This window comes from Peromyscus eremicus, chromosome 7 (genome assembly GCF_949786415.1).
Source record: "Peromyscus eremicus chromosome 7, PerEre_H2_v1, whole genome shotgun sequence".
NCBI classification, from domain to species: domain Eukaryota; kingdom Metazoa; phylum Chordata; class Mammalia; order Rodentia; family Cricetidae; genus Peromyscus; species Peromyscus eremicus.
In genome coordinates, this window is record NC_081422.1 from 41,622,963 (window position 1) to 41,638,566 (window position 15,604).

General features: G+C 43.0%; 1 long non-coding RNA gene across 4 annotated transcripts in view; it reads right to left on the reverse strand.

Annotated features, from left to right (window-relative positions):
- Positions 1 to 15,604, reverse strand: part of LOC131914953 (uncharacterized) — a 173,559-nt gene that overhangs the window by 6,748 nt on the left and 151,207 nt on the right. The window contains exons 4-6 of one of the 4 annotated variants that reach the window (XR_009380222.1): positions 8,653 to 8,765; positions 4,552 to 4,777; positions 1,954 to 2,035 (exon numbers count right to left, since the gene is read on the reverse strand). The exons of 1 other annotated variant lie outside the window; for it this stretch is intronic. This is a non-coding gene — a long non-coding RNA (uncharacterized LOC131914953). The remainder of the gene's footprint in view (positions 1 to 1,953; positions 2,036 to 4,551; positions 4,778 to 8,652; positions 8,766 to 15,604) is intronic. 2 more of the 4 variants (XR_009380223.1, XR_009380224.1) reach the window with 2 other exon arrangements.

Consider the following 15,604-nt stretch of genomic DNA (forward strand, 5'->3'; position numbering starts at 1 on the left):
GTTGGTCCGGCAGAAAGAGCTCATTTTTAGAACCCTTGTGGAGCACTTAGAATAAACCCTGATTGCCACTTCCTGACTTCAGACAGTATGTACAGGGTAACACTTCAAGGTGTCTTTACCCACAAGCACCTGAAAGTGCAGCTCAATTCTTCATGTCCACCTAGTTTAGTAAGGTACAGGACACATCACTGGTGGCTTGAAAGTAGTTGTTAACTATTACCACAATTAATTGATCTATTCTACTGAATGTCAGTGACTAAGTACCTACCTCAGAAGAGTTTATTTTACGTAAGCTCCTAGTAAACTTATATATTAGGTATTCTATCCTATTTGTAAGGACCCTGCAATTTCTTCATCTTAAACTCTCAGAGATACTAAGAGGTGAAACTCGAAGTCCAGACAGTTTCACTAGAAAACCCAGTCCTCTGAAGCACTTCAGTGTAGGGCTTCTGCATTTTGAAGTTGTCAGCACTTTCCCACTTGATCCTAAAGTCTGGTGCAGGCTTTATTGCGTGTACCTGCCTGCGTACAAACAGACACACCCCAGTGAGGGGGATGGTTTCCAAGTGGCTGAGTGAGTTTGAAATAACTGTCCCTGACCCCACTTTATTAACCCCTGACTCAACCATGCACTATAAGGTAGAAGGACCTCTGAGGCCTCAGATCTCCATCCCTGTCACAATGGCCTATCTTCATGCCTTCCTTTACCCACTACCTCCTTGTAGGCTAGTCAGCTATGACCTCTGTCTATCTAATTTCAAACTGAGCTTTCTCCTCATAGGTATGACAGCTGAATGAGGCCTCCCATATATAGAGAGAGATATAGATATAGATATAGATAGATGGAAATAGATAGATAGATAGATGATAGAGATATAGATAGGTAGGTAGGTAGATAGATAGATAGATAGATAGATAGATAGATAGATAGACAGAGATTAGATATATAGATAGATGATAGAGATATAGATAGGTAGGTAGATAGATAGATAGATAGATAGATAGATAGATAGATGATATAGATAGATAGATAGATAGATAGATAGATAGATAGATAGATAGATAGATAGATGATATAGATAGATAGACAGATAGATAGATAGATAGATAGATAGATAGATAGATAGAGATATAGATAGATAGATAGATAGATAGATGATATAGATAGATAGATAGATAGATAGATAGATAGATAGATAGATAGATAGATAGATAGATAGATGATATAGATAGATAGATAGATAGATAGATAGATAGATAGATAGATAGATAGATATAGCTGGATAGATTGATAGATAGAGAATGATATGATAGAGAGATAGATATTTTACTCTTATTATTCACCAAGGACTACTTCATCAAAGTTTGTCCTTCTTGTTAGGTCCAGATCCATTCCTTCTTCCAGCTTTACTTGGGGCCCATATGGCCCCCTTGTGCATTGATTTTTGGCTAGGAAATATGCATCAAGTGCCTGTTATATTTCTCTGCTCAGTCCTAAGAACACATTCATGTTTCCAAGGTAGAAACAGCTCTTACATTATTCTATGGAAGGGACAGATAAATCAGTAAATAGGCACAAATGATATATAGACAGAGAAGAAGTCACTTGTGCCGAAGGTAACAGCAGAACTCCTGGAACCAGAGAGCTGTATTCTCCTCATCAGCACATCTCAACAGGCTGTGTATGCTGAGCAGATACACCAGGGCTGGGCCTGCCCTGCCAGGAGTGCTGGTAAACCAAGGAGTTGCTCTGAATCATAGAGATGAGCTTTTAGTCCAATTAAGTGGCCTCAGTAGGAAGAGTCAAGAAAAGTGGAAAAGGTAACAAAGAGAGAAAAGTAAATTATTGGGGAAAAGAGAGAGACTCTATTGCCACTACAAAGAGGCAAAGCTCAGAGAAGGTGATGGTGGTGGGGACTTGCAAAGGACTTCTAAGTACAAGCTGCTGCTCACCGTAAGTTCTCTGTCATATGCCCCTCCTCTGCCTTCCAAACATCACAGGAACCAGCCTTTGTCGGTGGTCTTGTGTAAGCCACTGGACAGAGCAACAAAGAGAAACATCACGCTTTCATCCACTTCTCTGTTGAGGCCAAAGTGACAGCAGAATGTGTCACAGAGAGGTGATCCTGCAGTTGCAGAGATGGGGTGGGGTGGGGGGTGGGAGGTTGTTTACAAGAGCAGCAGCCTGCAGATAGCTGAGGGAAAGAGGGAGGTAGAAAGGAGTAGTATCCATGTAGGAACAGTCCTCCAACACACACACACACACACACACACACACACACACACACACACACTCACAAACACATTTACACACACTCACATGCACACACACACACACACACACACACACACGCACACACACACACACAAATGTTGCACGAATCCTAATTGGTCTTATAGTAAAAACCCAGAGCCAGATATTAGGGTAAATGCTGAAAGATTAGAGGAAACAAGCCACAGCCACTTCTCCCCTTGTTTTTAAAAGAGGGCCTGGAGAGATGGCTCAATCATTAAGAATATTTGTTCTTTTTTCTTTTTCTTTTTCTTGTTTTCAAGACAAGGTTTTTCTGTGAAACAGTCCTGGCTGTCCTGGAACTCATGCTATAGACCAGGGTGGCTTTGAACTCACAGTCACAGAGATCCACCTGCCTCTGCCTCCTGAGTGCTGAGATTAGGAGTCAGGTGCATTCAGTCTAAGGATTCATGGAGACAGGATTTTCCTCTTCTGGCTGAGGAATTGACAGGGTGAGCAGCGGCTGTGGCTGTTTCCTCTGATCTTTCAGCATTTACCCCAATATCTGGCTCCAGGTTTTTATTATAAGACCAATTAGGATTCCTGCAATACACACACACACACACACACACACACACACACACACACACACACTTCTATGCACATACACACATATTCATGCACACTCATACACACAAACACACACTTCTACTGTAAGAGTCTGCGGGAGTCCAGCTCTGACTGCTCCCACCTATTGAAGGGTTCTTGGGTGGAGGAGAGAGGAATGAGGAAATATTAGGTAGAAAGAGAGAAAGAGATAATTAAAAAAAACAACAAAGACACAGGATAGATTTGGAAGGGCCCTGGGTCAATACCCAGCCACCTAGAGCTTTATTTAAAAGGGCTTTTTATAATATGCCAAGGGGAGAGGCAAAAGACTTCCCCCTTGCAAGATCAAAGCACACTGTACAGCCAAGTGTAGACCCTTCAAAACACCTGGTAAGTACACCCATGGCCAAATCATCTCCTTATGCAGCCCTGCTGGGTAATGCAAGCCCAGATTCTCTAACTCTGAGTAAGTTCTCACTAGGAAGCCTCTGTGGACCACCACATTGAAATAGATACAAAAAATACATATATAAAAGAAGGACATGAAGTTGGGAGGGAGAGAAGATGGGAAGGGTCTTGGAAGAATTGGAAGGGAGGAATGAAGAGTGGATATGATCAAGATACATTGTATACATGTATAAAATTTTCAAAGAATTAAAATTTAAAATGACTTTTATTAAATAAAGATTAAAGATTTTTCCAATCTAATAAGAGACATCTAAAAATTCTATACTTAACATCATATTGGACTTTTAGAGACTTTTTTAAGATAATATTTTTCTCATCAAATCATAAAAAGGATACTTCTTACTCCTTCCTTTATTAAGGCAGGACTAAAGACTGATTTTAGGGACTCATACATGTGTGGTGAGTGCTCTTCCACTGAGCTATAGTCACAGTCCTAGAAAGAGATGATAAGAAAGACAGAGACACAGAATAGATTTGGGAGGGCCTTGGGTCAATACCCAGTCGACCAGAGCTTTATTCAAAAGGGCTTTTTATAATATGCCAAAGGGAGAGGCAAAAGACTTCCCCTTACAAGATCAAAACACGTCATACGCCAAATGTAGACCCTTCCAAACACCTGGTAACCATGCCCATGGCCAAATCACCTCCTTATGCAGCCTTGCTGGGTAAAGCAAGCTCAAATTCTCAGACTCTGAGTAAGTTCTCACCAGAGAGCCTCTATGGGCACCCACACTCCACTCACAGTGACTGGGCTTCACTTCAGCCCTGAATTCTCATCAGAATCACCCAGTGGCTTTGAGAATATCTGTGCTCATAATGAGGGTCATACAGATGTAAAAATAATGTAGAAGCAATGGAAAGACAAACAGAAAGATAACTAAAGACCAGAGATGAGTCGTGGTAGGTGAAGTGACAGCTAAGCAGAGTGACAGACTAGGAATTAACCAGGCCAGAGGAGAGGAGAAATGAAGCCATATCCCTGAAAAAGGTAGCCACAGAAGTCAGAACAATAATTCACACTCGACAGGGACTTTAGGGATATAACCTGCTATGTATATACTTGGGGAGGGAACAAAGAGATAAGCCCAGATTACAGAGAAGCCTAGATGAATCCTAAGATCCTTGAGGTCTAGCATGCAATATCTCTTTCCACTACCCCTTTTTTTCCTGTGTCTCATTTACTTACTGCCACACAGCGAACTATCCCAAACCCAGTAACTTAAAAAACTGTAATTACTCACAAGGCTGCTAGGAGGTTCTACAGATGTGGGTCAAGGTTGGCCAGTCTTGGCTGGGTTCCCTCATGGGACTGTAGTCATCCAGTGGGTGGGCTATAGGTTAACTGTTTCAGGATACCTCACTCCCACACGTAGCCATTGGCTATGGCAATTCTGTAGCAACAGAACGATGGGGCCAAATATCTCCCATCATCCAGCAGGTGGGCTTTCCACATAGCAACACCTTCTTCTGGAGAGAGAGCAAAGCACACAAGCTCTTAACTTCTAGACTTGGAACAGATTCACGACAGGTTTTGTTGCATTTCAATGGCTAAAATGAGTTTTAAAGTATCTGTTCAGATTTGAGGTCTTGAGAAACAGATTCCTCTTCAAGTTGGGAAAAAGAAAGAAGTCACAGGGCAAGAGGCATGAACACAAGGAAGCAAAAAATACGCAGTCATTTTGTGGGCCCGTGTGTGTGTGTGTGTGTGTGTGTGTGTGTGTGTGTGTGTTGTGTGTGTTGTGTGTGTGTGTGTTGTGTGTGTGTGTGTGGGCAGTCATCTAACCAATCCCACTCCTATAGCCTTAATGTCCTCCATGCATTAGCCTCATGGTCTGGAAATGGCAGGAGGCTCAGGAACTTCCAGGAGAAGAAACAATCCTGGCCATAACTCCTCTTAAGCAACCAGCCATGGGCAAGATCCAGTCCCCTGGTCCTAATTGCTTTGCCCAGCCTTCACGTGCCATTGATTTCCTATTTTCCGTCCTCTGACTCGCCAATGTTGTTTTCCTTAACACCACAAACCGCCGGTTGCTTTGTGTATCCCTTAGGCCTCTGTGGGCATTTCCTTTTACATGAGCACATGAAGAAGCTACAGTGCTCCCCAGAACAGCCAAGGCGATTGTTGAGGCAGAGCCAGTGATCACGGGCCCTGTAAGGGACAGGAAGTGGGAATTTCTGAAGAGCTGGCATACACTATTTCTTCTGGAAGACAGAATGCTGTCTCTGTGGCCTCCCCCAGGCCTCATGCCTTGTTCACAGGCCTTGTGATAAAGCTTGTCAACACCTGGCCGAAGGACCTCTTGGGCTCACATAACCACAACACTCTTCAAAACAGACATGGATAATATGTGCGGCTGGTGTCCCTTCAGACACCATGTCCTGTCTAGGCTCTGTGCTTGAAAAATAATGGAAGAAAAAGCAAAGAACAGCATGAACGGGAAATGGTGCCTTGGAGGACAGAAAAAGAAAAGGACATACGTTTAGGAAACAAAGAGCAAGGCTAGAGAGATTTTAGACATTGGCTTCATGTTTTTGAAGAATCGGTATTGGTTGGAAGGGACATCCTTGTCAATCTTTTTTGAAGAAAGAGAAAGCAGAAGGGAGTCAGGTTAGTAGGGATGGAGAACTTCCTGTATACAAAAGACACAGTAAACAGGATATTATGCTGGGCTGGGCCCAACTGTCCCTGAGGGGAATGTGATAGTTAATCTCTACTGTCAACTTGTCTGGATTAAGGTCCCCAAGGAACACACCTCTGGATGCCGTTATGATGGTGTTTTCAGAGAGTTTTAACTGAGAATGAGGGTTAATGTGGGCAGCACCAGCCTACGAGCTGGGGTTCTGGAATGAATAAAGAGAAGGAAGCAGGCGGATTGCAAGCACTCATCTCTCCCTGCTTCCTGACTGGATGCAGTGTGGCAGCTGCTGTATGCTCCTGCGACCATGTCTTCTGGGCCCCTTCTTCAACTAGGAATCAAAATAAACCCTTACTTCCTGTGATCTTTGGCTTAATTGTCACCTAGACACAACCTGGAGTCACCTGGGGAGAGTCCCAATGGGGGCTTGTCCCTATCAGTTTGGCCTGTGGAGCATTATCTTGACTGTATTAACATAGGAGACAAGTGAGACAAGTCATCCTAAACATGGCGGCACCTTCTTGTAGCAGTGCACATAAAAAGACAAGAGAGAAGGAAGCTTTCCTTTCTGGCTGGCTTGACTTGCACTCTCACCACTGAGTTCATCCAGTCTGTTGCTGCTGCAGCTGATTCTTTTGCTGATATTAGAACTGGTTTCAGGCTTCCAGGGTTGACTTAAGATCAGCAGATCCCCAGGAACCTTCCAATTCTTTGGGCCCAGGTTGGAACTGCTGAGGCTCCAGGCTCATGGACAGTTAGTTACTGGGTCCTATGCTTCTTTTGTATGAGATATTGTTGAACCACTCTGACCATATTGTGCAAGCTAATCTACTAAGTAAATCCTCTTCTAACATATGTGCAGTCTATCCATTCTGTTCCTCTAGAGAATCTGGACTAATACAATGGGTTGACTTGCTTTTGTTGGCTATTTTGACCCAGCAAGGAGAAAGGATACTAATACAAGGAGTTCCCAATATTAGGAGAGTCAAAAATGAGGTGCATAAGCAACTGAAGATTGACAATGCAGCCTTTCTTTACACACCCAAGTCATCTGGTAGTGACTCAAATTGCTACAAACTCTTAAGTAAAGAAAAGCAGCCGGGTGAATCTTGGCAAAGGTGTTAGGACTTGAGCGAAGAAGGACTTGTATAAACAGAAGGAAATTAAACCAGGAGTTGTAGGGTAAAGGAAACAGAGTGACCAACCCATTCCATCCTTACTGTGGAATCTCCTCAGCTATGAGTACATTGGTGTGGCTGACCCATGTAAAAGAGAAAGAATGACTATTGTATGACTTTTTCTGAGGAAAAGGCAACGAATGGCTAGTCAACCTAGACCAAAAAGAGAAAAGGAAGCCCAATTCTGGCTGAGTTTACCTTGGTGATGGAGTACAGGGAAAGGGTAACTCAGGTGACAGTGGATACTCAGCTACCAGCTGCGTTGCCCTGCTACGGTGAGCTTGCCTACAGTTCCACCAAAAAGTTTTATGAGCCTCCTTTCTCCCTCTAGTAGGGAATACTTTGATTCAGAGAAAAGAGCTATACAACAGTCATGAGTCAGTGTCATTTGTGTGACCATTAAAGAGACTACTTTTGGCTAAGATTTAGGAGCAGACCCACCTTCAGAGAGGTGGGGACAACAGAGGCTCGGTGGCCTATGAGGCTCCTTCAACTTGCTAATTCTGTCACCTCTATCTTGCGGTGACTTTTAAAGTGTCTTGTTTTTGCTCACAATGTCCCACTAAGCACATGTTAGTCATAAAACTCTACATTTTGATTCTGTGCGGTGACTCAGCGGCAGTGTCTTACCTTGGAGTAGAAAATTGTCCTTCATATGACATGTTGACTGGAAGACTTTACATTTCAGGATCTTACACGTTCTTTCAACTCAATGACTGGATGGATGGATGGAAACTGACAGATAATGGAAGGATGGATGGATACTGGAAGGAAAGATGGATTGAGAGAGCAAATGATAAAGTGGAGTAATAGCTTGCTAACTAGAGTGATGGGTGAGTGAACGGATACACAAATTATAGATGGAATACCGTGATGGGCATATCATGTGAAAGAGGAAGTCATAAAATGCAGATAGCAAAAGTATTTGTGCAGTAGGGTTATAGTTTGAATGCATTTGAATATGATATTTTAATCTTTAATATAATATTCTTTGAGAGTTTTTTATAGAATACAATATATCTTAATCGTATTTACCTCCTATTCCTCCCCTAACTCCTCCCAAGTCCATTCCACCCTCACTCCATCCCAGTTTTATCTCATATATACATACATATGTGTGTTTGTATGTATGTGTGTATCCCACTTAGTACAATTTGTGCTGCCCATATACTCATGGATATGGGGCCATCCACTGGATTTTGTTCCAACTACCAGGGACTACATCCCTAAAGAAAACAGACTATCCCGCCCCTAGCAGCCATCAGCGGTCAATAGCTCCTCAGCTAGGGGAAAGTTTCTGAGCCCCTTCTCTCTCCATGATAAAATGCTTGCTGGCTTGGTCTTGTGCAGGTCTTCTGCAAGCAACTGTATCTGCTGTGAATTCACGAATGCGGCAATCTTTTCATGTCTAGAAGACACTGTTTCATGCTGGTCATTCACAACCTCTGGTTCTTACATTCTTTTCATCTCCATCATTCGCATATTCCCTGAGTCTAGGGTTGGGGGGTGATATAGATGTCCCACTTACGGGTGAGCATGTTGACATGTAATCTCCGCAATTTGACCAGTTCTGAGTCTCTACGTTAACCACTGTTCACTGCATACGAAGCTTCTCTGATGACTACTGGGAGTTGTACCAACCTAGGGTACAGAGATATGTATTTAGAGGGCAGTTTGATACTATTTAGCAAAATAATAGTAGTAGGTTCACCCCTGGGGACTATGAACTCACAAGTTCTGGTTGGCAACCAAGAGCAACAGTAATTACTTGTATTCTCCGGGGACTCTCTGGAACACCCCTGCCCAACAATTCATAGGGAGGTGTCCTACTCCTGGCACTTTTGAGTCTGAAATTCCAATGTTGTCTTGTTATAGACCCATCATATGATTATAGACTATCTCCCTAACACACCCACCAACGCAACCAACCCTCCCCTCTCTCTGAATTCCTGTACTCTATCTTCCACTAAAAAATAGTTTGGAGATGAGACTTGAGTTTGAATTCTATCACTCCCACTAATGCCACATGGCCTTGGTCATGTCTCTTCAGTCTTTATAACCTTAGTAACTGTGTAAAAGAGAGGTGGATGCCTCAGAGAACCCCTAGAGGCCTCCATGGTGTCACGTTCGTCACCCTTATTATTGAAAACTACTAAAGAAATGCAAAGGAGCACAAGAATGATGTCCTGTGGGTATCCAAAATTTTCAGATCTGACACCAAGGTACTAATCATAGGACAGCATGCTCTTTTCCCCGTGTAAGAGGGAGACAAGCTTGAAGGAGGTCTAGGAACCCTGCCCACCTCTTGTCACCAGCCTCTGGGCTTGAGTTCCACCTTCCCTGGGCTGGAGAAAGAGGATGTTTCTCTGCCATTGCTTTCAGTCTGTTTCCATGTGGCTGGTGTGAATTTGTACATTTTGCAGCTGAAGACAGTGGGCTCCCCAGGATAATAGCAGCTGTTCAAGTGCATATTAACACTCGAGATACTTGATAAGAGGGATTGGAGTACCACCCGGTTTCTTTATTTTTTATTTTTTTTGCCTGGCTGAATCAATAATTAAGTGTATTCTAATAGTGCAGTTTTGCTCCAGAGTCTCATTTGGCTCAGACATTAGGCCTAAATGAAATATTTAGTTGACAGGATACAGTTAGGAAGCAAAACCACATTTCTGCCTGTATACTTTAATTTTTCTAATGATGAGAAACCACCGTCTGTCTTCCGACCCTGGCTGCTGTGGCCTGCCTGTCACCCCCTCTTCCAGAGACAAGATAAAAATCCTTCTTCCCTCAACAGGAAAAATTATAGTGTCAGCCCCTGGTGACCACCATCAGATGGGCCTGGAGCCAAGAGAAAACCCTATTTCTAACCCATTCATCCTAATATGAACAGACTCATCGGAAAGGTATGCTGGAGTCTTTGCTTTAGGCAACGGGAAAAGAAGCTGTAGTCAGAATTGGGAGCACCAGGTGATGATGTAGGAGAACTTGACAGCTTAGGGCACAGGGAATGTGTGCACATTGTGTGGTATCAGACTAGTATATGCACAGTCATGTCAGCCATGTTGACATGCCAAGGGGAGGTTGGGTACCTCCTGACCTAGGAATTCATCTGCTTTGGGTGTGACCAGTCTAGGATGGAGACTCAAAGACTGAGCTGACGAGTCTAGAAGGCCCAGGAAATGGAGTCTAAACTGGACAAGTGATGACTTGGGACAAGCTTGAAGTGCTAGCTTAGACCTTGTCTTATTGTTTCAACCATTGATGAAATATCCTGATCTCAAAGGAACTATGGAACACTAGATTCTAATTCCAGCAGGTAGAGCTGTTGAATGACTTCTTCAATCATATCCCTCTCCCCAGGCAGTCTTTCCTTCATTTGCAGCCCCCACTCCAGTCTCCATCACTCCATTCTGCTTCCTCCCTTTTCTCTCCAGGAGGCAATTCCATAGGCTACTGTCTTCCCTTGCTTTCAAGTTTTTGGAACACACTACACAAGGGTATCTTGTGTCTAATCTAAGTGCACTCACAGATGCTGCTTGAGAAACTGCGCCTTCTGGTGTTCTTAGTCTCCAATACCTTGTCCACCCTTTTTTGCTCATTGCTAGCAGGAAGGATACAAGAGCTGCGAATATCACCAACATTGATCCAGAGAAGCATGACACAGCTCCCCTGTGTGTGTCTGGGGCACAACCCAAGTTGTACATAACATGGGGTCCAGGTGACAGAAGAAGAGAGATCCAAGTCACGCATATCAGGCACACAAGGGCTATCATTCATTCACTAGATGGACAGTTTTCTCTTCTGAATACCTCCAGTTTAGATAATTATTTTGTGTGCATCTCTGAAAATCAGAAGGAGAGAGCAATGGAAAGGAAAGGAAGGTGTGTGATGTTGAGCTTGACTCCAGACTGGCTGGTTTATGCTTGCGGTGTTTGAAAAGTCAAAGCATTCATATCCAGCAAAAGGGGCAATGCAGAGAAGTAATAGTTGTCTAATATTTGCTCAGCCTATTGTCTGAGTGTGTATTCCCAGATGCCCTGGCTTTTGTGGAAAGTTATATCACTATGTCTTAAGACTTCTTTGTGTGGGCCATTTCTGAGCTGTTTCTCTCTCTCTCTCTCTCTCTCTCTCTCTCTCTCTCTCTCTCTCTCTCTCTCTGTGTGTGTGTGTGTGTGTGTGTGTGTGTGTGTGTGTTTATAGCTGGGCAAGTTGTGGCCTATTTTCAAAATCAGGGGATCAGGGGAACTGAGGTTAGGTAGGGGTAGAAAGCAGAGATGGGAAGGCTTATGGTCTTGGAAGGTTCTGTCCTGAACATCTCTGTGGGTCAGAGACAAGGAGAGAGAGGTATGTATGGTAGGTCCTTCACGGGAGATGCTCCCCAAGATGAATAGTTGCCATATTAGGCATCACTAGAATGCCCTCTGAAGTATTTAGTGCGTGAGATTTTATTTCATACAGTGCTGCATTTTGATCCCCATAGGACCCTGGAAAGTGAATAAAGCAGTTGGATCTATGCCTAACTCAGACACACCAGCTGGGGCCCAAGACGATTAATGTATTGTTGGGGATGGTGCAGTGACATCTTTAGACTATAAGATTCCTTTCTACTCGCTGTAAAAGCTAGGCATGACTCCCTGTAGAGTTTCCCAATGCTTTTGCAACAGTAAATCTCTATGGTCAATTTGAGTAGATTGGTACCACCTAAGAGACACACCTTTGCTCACATCTTTGAGGATGTTTCCAGAGAAGTTTAACTGAGGAGAGAAGATCCAGTTTGAATGTGCTCACTACCATCCCATGGGTCTTGAGGTCATTTAATGAATAAAAAAAAAGAAAAACAATGGAATCCAGATAAATATCAGCATTCATTTCTGCATGCTTCTCGACCGTGGATGGAATGTGATCTCATCCCGTCTGCCATGCTGTCTTTGCCTTGATAGATTGAATTCCTCTCAACTATGAGCCAAAGTAAAACTTCTCTTCCTTCAGTTGGTTTTTTTGAGGCATTTGATCATAGCAATAAGAAAATTAACAATACAGAAAGTTGATAGCAGGAGTAGTGTCCTTGTTGTGGCTACCTGGCCATATAGTTTGTAGGCATTCGGAACTCATTTGAGGGAGGAATTTGGAAGTACTAGGGCTTGCAGGCTACAGAAACCCTAGGATAATTCCATCAAAGCATAATGGGCATTCTTGTGGGGGTTCAAAAGATCAGAATGCCAAGATAAATGTGGACAGTGGAGACCTGGCTTCATAACGTATCAAAAGATAACAAGGATTCCATAGGGACCTGGCCTAGAAGCCTTTCATGTTACATTCTGGAAAATGACCTGACTCTACTCTGCCCATATCTTAACATTTTTGTAGGAGGCTGAATAAAAAATAGTAAGTTGAGAAAATTTTAAGACAGCATCACATTCAGTCTTTGGCAGGGTTATTGCTCACTACATTCATGGTGGTTTATAATGATAATTTAAATCAGGAAGATATGATAAATGTGCAACTTGTCATGAAAGAGTTTGAACAAGTTTAAAGTTCTAGACAAGAAAGGCACAGAGACCTTGCACTTTCACCTGGAGGAACATGGAAGGTACCTCAAGGGCTATGTCCCACCTGCCAAGGACCCCAACTTCTAAAAATCCCAACTCATTTTGAAAAGTGAGAGACTGAACTGCGTATCACGGTAAGGGTTTCCCACCCAAACACAACTGCTTAGGGGAGTGTTTTCCAAGTGCAGCCACCAGCACATACAGCAGCCAGCACAGCTGTGATAGAAGAGGACAAGACTACATCTTAATCCAACAGCAGAGCTTGGCAGGGTCATCCCCAAAGTGTTGGTTTTGCAGGCATAAAAAATACAAGGATTATGGGGCCATGGAGGTTTGCACCAAGGTTTCAGAAAGCTACTGAAAATGGAGAATGAGTGGCACATTTAGATTCCCTGGAAGGAAGCTGTAAAGGAAAACTGTGTGAAGTTGTTTTGAAGGTGAGACCTAAGTTTCAGTAGAGACCTTGGGATTTTGGAAATGCCAAGGCTGTGAGAAATCTACTATGAAAGCTTCTGAATGGATTGGAGCTAGCTCATGAAACAGTATACATTACTGCAAGTGGAAGAACTGGAGAAGCAGGGCTAGCTAAGTCTGCTGAAGTGCAGATGATTCCATCACAAGCCTGAGATGTAGGATACAGAGCTGCAAAGACAGGTGTTTCTCTGCTGGCATTCAGTTTTGCCTTGTTCTGGCTTCTCCTTGCTATCCTCCATACTCTCCCTTTTGGAGTAGAAATAACTACTCAGTACCATTGTATGTTAGAACTATGTAACTTGTAGTTTGACTTTTACAGAGGCTAAAGGTTAAGAGATTATGTTGAGTCTCAGAAGAGACTTGGTATTTTTTAATAGTATGAGGACTCTTAAGATGTCATCAGAGATTCTTGGAGATGCTCTAAGTGCATCCTGTACTTATTATGAAATAAACATGAGACCAGGGGCAGTGGAGGAAATGGTACACTTAAAAATGACATATTTGGAAGTCTACTGAACTAAGGGTGAAGCTGTAGCAGTTGATCTTCACTACAAACTTGACTAGATTTGGAACAGAGGAGATACACCTTTGGGCTCATTTCCAAAAGTGTTTTTGGAGAGGTTCAACTGAGGGAAGGAGAGAAGACACACCCTGAATGTGATCAGTACCATCTTATGGACTGGGGTGTGAGCTGGATAAGAGAAAAATGGAGAAAGCCAGATGAGTACCAGCATTCATGTCTATTTCCTTCCAAATTCCAGATTCAGTGTGATCAGCTGCCTCATGCTCCTGTTGCCTTCCCTGACACTGAAGGACTGCAATCCTCTGAACTGTGAGCCAAAATAAGCCCTTCCTCCTAAAGGTGCATTTTGTCAGGTATTTGGTTACAGCAATGAGCAAATAATTAATACACTTTATTAACATGTATTCCAGGAGATGAGCAATGTAAAAACCAAATAACATGTTTTTTTTCATATCTAGTCTCAATGACTATCTCCTGAGGACTCCCCAGCTGTCACCCCACCCCTTAAAGCATCCTTTATGCAAGATTTTGCTTTTGATCTAAAGGAAACATAGTCCCCAATCCTGAAACTTCCTTCTACAGGGAGCGTTTATTCTCAACACATCTGGACCATCTCTATTCTTACCTACTCTTTCCCATAAAGGAGTAATGCCATCTCAGCCTGGTGATGTTGGGGATAGGACAGACACTAGGAAGCACAGCTTCACTCTCTAACTTCTTGTTTGTGAGTAGGTTTGTCTACAAGAGCCAAGACTCCCTCTGGGACACGGGCCCTCATATAAGCTTAGCAGAAAGAAGCTCAGCCCTGCCATCAAACGGAAGTTGTTGTGATCTACCAAGACTCAGAAGCAAATCTCTGTGACTTCAGTTCAGGAACTGTAAGTCACAACACAGTTTACATCATGTCCTCAAACTGACTTATCAATCAAGGTGACAGTGTTGGCCTCTGTCTTCTCTGCTAGAAGGAAAGGAGATGAAGAGAGGAGGAGAAAGGAAAGAAATGAGAAAGGGAAGGGAGGAAAGAAGGGAGTAAGGGAATCAGGCCTGTATGGACTCTTGTCTGTCTGCTGTCCGTAACCCACAGCCCAGCTGAGGCCCATTAATCAGCAGCTCTGCCAATCCTAGTTGTTAGTGGTTATGTTTCTTCTGACAGCACGCCTTCCCCCGACTTGAAATATATGTCATAGTTAAATCCACTAGGATGAATAGTCTGATGTAGAAACATCTCCTCGATCCTATTTGGCACTTAGTGAGAATGCCCCCGCTAGGTCTGTGTTTCAAAGTTCCAGTATAAGGAATCACTGGGTTCAGGCCAGGACCAGATAGAAAGAGGACAGAGCCCTTGTTCAGCACAGGGAAGGGACCGCTTACAGATTATCAAAAATGTGTCTGCAAATTGAAACTTCCACCTTATAGCTACTCAAATGCCATGAAAGTGAAAATATGACCCCCAACCCACCTACCTCCTCAGCCCCTCCCATGGCATATCCCCAGCAAAGCAATAATGTGTCTGCCTTTGACTCTGAAGTCATAGAAACAGATTCAACTCCCAGCCCCATTTTTTCCACCAACTGTGAATTGGGTAACAGAACAAAAGTTCCCCATAGACTCAGTTCCCTCCCAAGTAACAGGGAAAATGACAATTATTTACACATTCAGATTTTTTTTTTGTTGTTGTTGGTTTTCACTTTCTTAGAAATTTATTTTTGTGTCATAAATTTTCTGTTTATTGTGCTTAAAATATGTTGAGCAACATAGTTTTAACTTCTAAAAGTTTTTTCTTGTTTTCTCTTTATTCTTTTACAGGGAAACATACCGTGTCATTCTTATATATTGAATGCAAATCTCTCCTCATTTCTCCAGAGACTTTCCAAGGGTTTCCTCTCTCCTCTGTCTGCTCCTCATGTCACTTTTCTTTCCTCTGATTTTTCCTG